The sequence below is a fragment of the Dendronephthya gigantea genome, unplaced genomic scaffold, assembly GCF_004324835.1.
Source record: "Dendronephthya gigantea isolate DGI-Jeju-01 unplaced genomic scaffold, DenGig_1.0 000228F, whole genome shotgun sequence".
Lineage (NCBI taxonomy): Eukaryota > Metazoa > Cnidaria > Anthozoa > Malacalcyonacea > Nephtheidae > Dendronephthya > Dendronephthya gigantea.
The window spans coordinates 197,330-204,909 of record NW_021163238.1 but is presented as its reverse complement, the minus strand read 5'-3'; the positions used below and the strand labels follow the sequence as shown (position 1 = coordinate 204,909).

Below are 7,580 nucleotides of genomic sequence, written 5' to 3'. Positions count from 1 at the left end.
TACAGGTAATCAAAACCAGCCCGATATGGGACTCGAACCCATGGCCCTCAGATTAAAAGTCTGATGCTCTACCAACTGAGCTAACCGGGCACCTATGCAAGTGTTGTGAAATTAACGAATCAATGTTTTTTATCCTATGAATAATTTTTGATTCAACGACAATGGAAGCAGGTCGAAAGTAACCTTCTCGTTAGGAGATTGATTAAAAAATATTTTTACGACCGTATTTTTTTGAAAATTTCACATGCCTTCTAATCTCTTAAAAATAATTTATCTTTCAGCGACAAAGCTGTCAAGTCCGATATATTTTCAAAGTGTTTATTTCTGCTCACGCATTCAATTATTGAAGTAAGTATTCTTTACTGAATTTCCCGTTTAATCAAACAGGTAATCAAAACAAGCCCGATATGGGACTCGAACCCATGGCCCTCAGATTAAAAGTCTGATGCTCTACCAACTGAGCTAACCGGGCAGCTAATGCTTTCGTTGGGAAATTAACCAATCAATATTTTTTATCCTAAAAATAATTTTTGATTCAACGAAAATGGAAGCAGGTCGAAAGTAACTCTCTCGTTAGGAGATTCAGCAAAAAAAATTTTTAGCAACGTATTTTTTTGAAAATTGCACATGCCTTCTAATCTCCTAAAAATAATTTCTCTTTCAGTGACAAAACTGTCAAGTCTTATATATTTGTCAAAGTGTTTATTTATGATCACTATTCAAGTATTCAAATAAGCATTCTTTACTGAATTTCCAGTTTAATATTCAGGTAATCAAAACCAGCCCGATATAGGACTCGAACCCATGGCCCTCAGATTAAAAGTCTGATGCTCTACCAACTGAGCTAACCGGGCACCTATGCAAGTGTTGTGAAATTAACGAATCAATGTTTTTTATCCTATGAATAATTTTTGATTCAACGACAATGGAAGCAGGTCGAAAGTAACCTTCTCGTTAGGAGATTGATTAAAAAATATTTTTACGACCGTATTTTTTTGAAAATTTCACATGCCTTCTAATCTCTTAAAAATAATTTATCTTTCAGCGACAAAGCTGTCAAGTCCGATATATTTTTCAAAGTGTTTATTTCTGCTCACGCATTCAATTATTGAAGTAAGTATTCTTTACTGAATTTCCCGTTTAATCAAACAGGTAATCAAAACAAGCCCGATATGGGACTCGAACCCATGGCCCTCAGATTAAAAGTCTGATGCTCTACCAACTGAGCTAACCGGGCAGCTAATGCTTTCGTTGGGAAATTAACCAATCAATATTTTTTGTCCTAAAAATAATTTTTGATTCAACGAAAATGGAAGCAGGTCGAAAGTAACTCTCTCGTTAGGAGATTCAGCAAAAAAAATTTTTAGCAACGTATTTTTTTGAAAATTGCACATGCCTTCTAATCTCCTAAAAATAATTTCTCTTTCAGTGACAAAACTGTCAAGTCTTATATATTTGTCAAAGTGTTTATTTATGATCACTATTCAAGTATTCAAATAAGCATTCTTTACTGAATTTCCAGTTTAATATTCAGGTAATCAAAACCAGCCCGATATAGGACTCGAACCCATGGCCCTCAGATTAAAAGTCTGATGCTCTACCAACTGAGCTAACCGGGCACCTATGCAAGTGTTGTGAAATTAACGAATCAATGTTTTTTATCCTATGAATAATTTTTGATTCAACGACAATGGAAGCAGGTCGAAAGTAACCTTCTCGTTAGGAGATGGATTAAAAAATATTTTTACGAACGTATTTTTTTGAAAATTTCACATGCCTTCTAATCTCTTAAAAATAATTTATCTTTCAGCGACAAAGCTGTCAAATCCGATATGTTTTTCAAAGTGTTTATTTCTGCTCACGCATTCAATTATTGAAGTAAGTATTCTTTACTGAATTTCCCGTTTAATCAAACAGGTAACCAAAACAAGCCCGATATGGGACTCGAACCCATGGCCCTCAGATTAAAAGTCTGATGCTCTACCAACTGAGCTAACCGGGCAGCTAGTGCTTTCGTTGGGAAATTAACCAATCAATATTTTTATCCTGAAAATAATTTTTGATTCAACGACAATGGAAGCAGGTCGAAAGTAACTTTCTCGTTAGGAGATTCAGCAAAAAAATTTTTACCAACTTTTTTTTATTGAAAATTGCACATGCCTTCTAATCTCCTAAAAATAATTTCTCTTTCAGTGACAAAACTGTCAAGTCTTATATATTTGTCAAAGTGTTTATTTATGATCACTATTCAAGTTTTCAAATAAGCATTCTTTACTGAATTTCCAGTTTAATATACAGGTAATCAAAACCAGCCCGATATGGGACTCGAACCCATGGCCCTCAGATTGGAACCATTTCAGCAGACTACCTCCGAAATTACGGTTTTGGAGGTAGTCTGCTGAAATGGTTCCAATCGTATTTATCAGGCCGTCGCCAGCGTGTAACAGTACTTGGTGCCACCTCAAACACTCTTCCTGTATCATCAGGTGTTCCACAAGGATCAATTCTTGGACCAGTTTTGTTTCTGTTATATGTTAATGATCTTTTTGAATCAGTCAATACGTCCCAAGTAGCAATGTTCGCTGACGATACGAAATTGTTCTCTAACATTAAATGCCAGGAGGATTCTACGTTACTTCAGAAAGATCTCAAAAAGCTGGAACACTGGTCATCTACATCTGGTCTGACTTTTAATAAAGAGAAATGTAAGCAGCAACGTATAACCAGAAAGATTAAACCAATATCATCTGAATACAATTTAATCGACCACCAATTACATCGAACTAAAATTGAGAAGGATCTTGGAGTATGCGTATCGTCCAACCTTACGTGGAATGCACAAGTTCATCAACAGGCATCTAAAGCTAACAAGTTGCTAGGCTACATTAGAAGAAACACAATGTTTATCTCGAGTTCAGCACCAAGACGGACATTATATCTCGCATTAGTTCGTTCTCACTACGGCTACTGTTCGCAGATTTGGGCACCACAAACCATTGAACTCATTAACTTATTAGAAAGAACACAGAGACGTGCAACGAAATATATCCTCAACCTTCCATTTTCGACAGATGAAACGTACAACACAAGATTGCAAACCCTACACCTTCTTCCTATATCCTACTGGCATGAATACCTTGACCTAACCTTCTTCTTCAAAATTACTCATGGCATGATCGAAACGACTGTTTCCCCTGTCATCCAAAACTCACGTAGAAAAACAAGATCCTCATCAAGTAACAACACTAAATATGATGTTCCTAGATGTAAGACCACAACCTACCAACAGTCATTTCTTATCAGATCATGCCGCATATGGAACGCACTCGTGGATGAGTTGGATTTTGATACGAACAGTTATAGTTATTTCAAAACAGTCTTGCTAAGATATTATTATAAATCTTTAGCAGTGAATTATGACTCTGAAAATCCTCGAACATTCAAAACGATATGCCTAAAATGTAACTTGGCGCGTAGTCTTGCGTGTCCAATATCCTGCTGTTGTTAGATAATACGAGAATGAGAGTTGATAAGGTCTATTAACCTATATATATATATATATATATATTCGACGTGAATTTCTATTTCATTCAGTTTTATAAATTGACTGATCGAGGTGATTAGTTTTCATATTTACTCGATCTTATCCACTCTTGGTCTGATGTTGTATTAACTTTGTTTCTTTGTTATATGTTTGTTATGTTGTGCTTTGTTGTTATGTTAAGTAATTATTCGGTCCGCGGTAATTGGCAACTAGCTGTTGCGGCTCCCGTGTCAATTTATTGTTATTACATTGGCAAAGTTATTAAATTAAATTAAAAGTCTGATGCTCTACCAACTGAGCTAACCGGGCACCTATGCAAGTGTTGTGAAATTAATGAATCAATGTTTTTTATCCTATGAATAATTTTTGATTCAACGACAATGGAAGCAGGTCGAAAGTAACCTTCTCGTTAGGAGATTGATTAAAAAATATTTTTACGAACGTATTTTTTTGAAAATTTCACATGCCTTCTAATCTCTTAAAAATAATTTATCTTTCAGCGACAAAGCTGTCAAGTCCGATATGTTTTTCAAAGTGTTTATTTCTGCTCACGCATTCAATTATTGAAGTAAGTATTCTTTACTGAATTTCCCGTTTAATCAAACAGGTAACCAAAAGAAGCCCGATATGGGACTCGAACCCATGGCCCTCAGATTAAAAGTCTGATGCTCTACCAACTGAGCTAACCGGGCACCTATGCAAGTGTTGTGAAATTAATGAATCAATGTTTTTTATCCTATGAATAATTTTTGATTCAACGACAATGGAAACAGGTCGAAAGTAACCTTCTCGTTAGGAGATTGATTAAAAAATATTTTTACGAACGTATTTTTTTGAAAATTTCACATGCCTTCTAATCTCTTAAAAATAATTTATCTTTCAGCGACAAAGCTGTCAAGTCCGATATATTTTTCAAAGTGTTTATTTCTGCTCACGCATTCAATTATTGAAGTAAGTATTCTTTACTGAATTTCCCGTTTAATCAAACAGGTAACCAAAACTAGCCCGATATGGGACTCGAACCCATGGCCCTCAGATTAAAAGTCTGATGCTCTACAAACTGAGCTAACCGGGCAGCTAGTGCTTTCGTTGGGAAATTAACCAATCAATATTTTTTATGCTAAAAATAATTTTTGATTCAACGACAATGGAAGCAGGTCGAAAGTAACTTTCTCGTTAGGAGATTCAGAAAAAAAAATTTTTAGCAACTTTTTTTTATTGAAAATTGTACATGCCTTCTAATCTCCTAAAAATAATTTCTCTTTCAGTGACAAAACTGTCAAGTCTTATATATTTGTCAAAGTGTTTATTTATGATCACTATTCAAGTATTCAAATAAGCACTCTTTACTGAATTTCCAGTTTAATATACAGGTAATCAAAACCAGCCCGATATGGGACTCGAACCCATGGCCCTCAGATTAAAAGTCTGATGCTCTACCAACTGAGCTAACCGGGCACCTATGCAAGTGTTGTGAAATTAACGAATCAATGTTTTTTATCCTATGAATAAATTTTGATTCAACGACAATGGAAGCAGGTCGAAAGTAACCTTCTCGTTAGGAGATTGATTAAAAATATTTTTACGAACGTATTTTTTTTGAAAATTTCACATGCCTTCTAATCTCTTAAAAATAATTTATCTTTCAGCGACAAAGCTGTCAAGTCCGATATATTTTTCAAAGTGTTTATTTCTGCTCACGCATTCAATTATTGAAGTAAGTATTCTTTACTGAATTTCCCGTTTAATCAAACAGGTAATCAAAACAAGCCCGATATGGGACTCGAACCCATGGCCCTCAGATTAAAAGTCTGATGCTCTACCAACTGAGCTAACCGGGCAGCTAGTACTTTTGTTAGGAAATTAACCAATCAAAATTTTTTATCCTAGAAATAAATTTTGATTCAACGACAATGCAAGCAGGTCGAAAGTAACTTTCTCGTTAGGAGATTTAGCAAAAAATATTTTTAGCAACGTATTTTTTTGAAAATTTCACATGCCTTCTAATCTCCTAAAAATAATTTCTCTTTCAGCGACAAAGCTGTCAAGTCTTGTATATTTGTCAAGGTGTTTATTTCTGCTCACCATTCAATTATTCAAGTAAGCATGCTTTACTGAATTTCCAGTTTAATATACAAGTAAACAAAACCAGCCCGATATAGGACTCGAACCCATGGCCCTCAGATTAAAGGCCTGATGCTCTACCAACTGAGCTAACCGGGCACCTATGCAAATGTTTTTTATCTTTAAAATAATTTTTCATTCAACAACAATGCAAGTAGGTCAAAAGTAACCTTCTTGTTAGGAGATTTAGCAAAAAATATTTTTACCCACGCATTATTTTGAAAATTTCACATGCCTTCTAATCTTTTAAGAATAATTTCTCTTTTAGCGAAAAAGCAGTCAAGTCCGATATATTTGTCGAGGCGATTATTTCTCTTCAATCATTAAATTGTTAAAACAAATTATCTTTACTGAATTTTCCGTTTCATTAAACAGGTAATCAAAATCAGCCCTGAATGTTTTTTATCCTAAAAATAATTTTTGATTCAACGACAATGGAAGCAGGTCAAAAGTAAGTTTCTCGTTAGGAGATTTAGCAAAAAATATTTTTAGCAACGTATTTTTTTGAAAATTTCACATGCCTTCTAATCTCCTAAAAATAATTTATCTTTCAGCGACAAAGCTGTCAAATCCGTTATATTTTTCAAGGTGTTTCTTTCTGCTCAACCATTCAATTATTGAAGTAAGTATTTTTTACTTAATTTCCCGTTTAATCAAACAGGTAATCAAAACAAGCCCTAGATGGGACTCGAACCCATGGCCCTCAGAGTAAAAGCCTGATGCTCTACCAACTGAGCTAACCGGGCAGCTAGTGCTTTTTTTGGGAAATTAACCAATCAACATTTTTTATCCTAAAAATAATTTTTGATTCAACGACAATGGAAGCAGGTCGAAAGTAACTTTCCCGTTAGGAGATTTAGCAAAAAATATTTTTAGCAACGTATTTTTTTGAAAATTGCACATGCCTTCTAATCTCCTAAAAATAATTTTTCTTTTAGCGACAAAGCTGTAGAGTCTTATATATTTGTCAAAGTGTTTCTTTCTGCTCACCATTCAATTATTGAAATAAGCATTCTTTACTGAATTTCCCGTTTCATTAAACAGGTAATCAAAATCAGCGCGACATGGGAGTCGAACCCATGGCCCTGTGATTAAAAGTTTGACGCTCTACCAACTGATCTAACCGGGCAGCTAGTGCTTTTGTTTGGAAATTAACCAATCAATGTTTTTTATCCTAAAAATAAATTTTGATTCAACGAAAATGCAAGGAGGTCGAAAGTAACTTTCTCGTTAGGAGATTTAGCAAAAAAATATTTTTCGCAAGGCATTTTTTTGAAAATTTCACATGCCTTCTTATCTCATAAAAATAATTTCTCTTTCAGCGACAAAGCTGTCAAGTCCGATATATTTTTCAAAGTGTTTATTTCTGCTCACCCATTCAATTATTGAAGTAAGTATTCTTTACTAAATTTCCCGTTTAATCAAACAGGTAATCAAAACAAGCCCGATATGGGACTCGAACCCATGGCCCTCAGATTAAAAGTCTGATGCTCTACCAACTGAGCTAACCGGGCAGCTAGTACTTTTGTTAGGAAATTAACCAATCAATATTTTTTATCCTAAAAATAAATTTTGATTCAACGACAATGGAAGCAGGTCGAAAGTAACTTTCTCGTTAGGAGATTTAAAAAAAAATTTTTAGCTACGTTTTTTTGAAAATTGCACATTCCTTCTAATCTCCTAAAAATAATTTCTCTTTTAGCGCCAAGCTGTAGAGTCTTATATATTTGTGAAAGTGTTTATTTCTGCTCACCGTTCAATTATTGAAATAAGTATTCTTTACTGAATTTCCCGTTTCATTTAACAGGTAATCAAAATCAGCGCGATATGGGACTCGAACCCATGGCACTCAGAATAAAAGTCTGATGCTCTACCAACTGAGCTAACCGGGCAGCTAGTGCTTTCGTTGGGA

General features: G+C 34.6%; 1 long non-coding RNA gene and 14 other non-coding genes across 19 annotated transcripts; 1 reads left to right on the top strand and 14 right to left on the bottom strand.

Annotated features, from left to right (window-relative positions):
* Window positions 1-17: 17 nt before the first annotated feature.
* Trnak-uuu lies at window positions 18-90 on the bottom strand. Its single transcript has one exon. It is a non-coding gene; the product is annotated as a tRNA-Lys (tRNA).
* A 217-nt stretch (window positions 91-307) lies between these two features.
* LOC114540258 lies at window positions 308-7,184 on the top strand. Of its 5 annotated transcripts, XR_003689017.1 has the most exons (10): window positions 308-348; window positions 1,046-1,113; window positions 1,430-1,878; window positions 4,045-4,112; window positions 4,428-4,495; window positions 5,194-5,261; window positions 5,578-5,644; window positions 5,937-6,043; window positions 6,223-6,290; window positions 6,991-7,184. It is a non-coding gene; the product is annotated as an uncharacterized LOC114540258 (long non-coding RNA). The 5 variants fall into 5 exon arrangements; XR_003689016.1 differs by lacking the exon at window positions 308-348 and having other exon boundaries at window positions 1,004-1,113; XR_003689018.1 differs by lacking the exons at window positions 308-348; window positions 5,578-5,644; window positions 5,937-6,043 and having other exon boundaries at window positions 1,004-1,113.
* On the bottom strand, window positions 400-472 carry Trnak-uuu. Its single transcript has one exon. It is a non-coding gene; the product is annotated as a tRNA-Lys (tRNA).
* Window positions 782-854, bottom strand: Trnak-uuu. Its single transcript has one exon. It is a non-coding gene; the product is annotated as a tRNA-Lys (tRNA).
* Window positions 1,165-1,237, bottom strand: Trnak-uuu. Its single transcript has one exon. It is a non-coding gene; the product is annotated as a tRNA-Lys (tRNA).
* On the bottom strand, window positions 1,547-1,619 carry Trnak-uuu. Its single transcript has one exon. It is a non-coding gene; the product is annotated as a tRNA-Lys (tRNA).
* Trnak-uuu lies at window positions 1,930-2,002 on the bottom strand. The gene has a single exon. It is a non-coding gene; the product is annotated as a tRNA-Lys (tRNA).
* Trnak-uuu lies at window positions 4,164-4,236 on the bottom strand. The gene has a single exon. It is a non-coding gene; the product is annotated as a tRNA-Lys (tRNA).
* Trnak-uuu lies at window positions 4,547-4,619 on the bottom strand. The gene has a single exon. It is a non-coding gene; the product is annotated as a tRNA-Lys (tRNA).
* Trnak-uuu lies at window positions 4,930-5,002 on the bottom strand. Its single transcript has one exon. It is a non-coding gene; the product is annotated as a tRNA-Lys (tRNA).
* On the bottom strand, window positions 5,313-5,385 carry Trnak-uuu. The gene has a single exon. It is a non-coding gene; the product is annotated as a tRNA-Lys (tRNA).
* Trnak-uuu lies at window positions 5,695-5,767 on the bottom strand. The gene has a single exon. It is a non-coding gene; the product is annotated as a tRNA-Lys (tRNA).
* Window positions 6,342-6,414, bottom strand: Trnak-uuu. The gene has a single exon. It is a non-coding gene; the product is annotated as a tRNA-Lys (tRNA).
* Trnak-uuu lies at window positions 7,110-7,182 on the bottom strand. The gene has a single exon. It is a non-coding gene; the product is annotated as a tRNA-Lys (tRNA).
* Window positions 7,185-7,487: 303 nt separating the features above from the next.
* Trnak-uuu lies at window positions 7,488-7,560 on the bottom strand. Its single transcript has one exon. It is a non-coding gene; the product is annotated as a tRNA-Lys (tRNA).
* Between the last annotated feature and the right edge of the window lie 20 nt (window positions 7,561-7,580).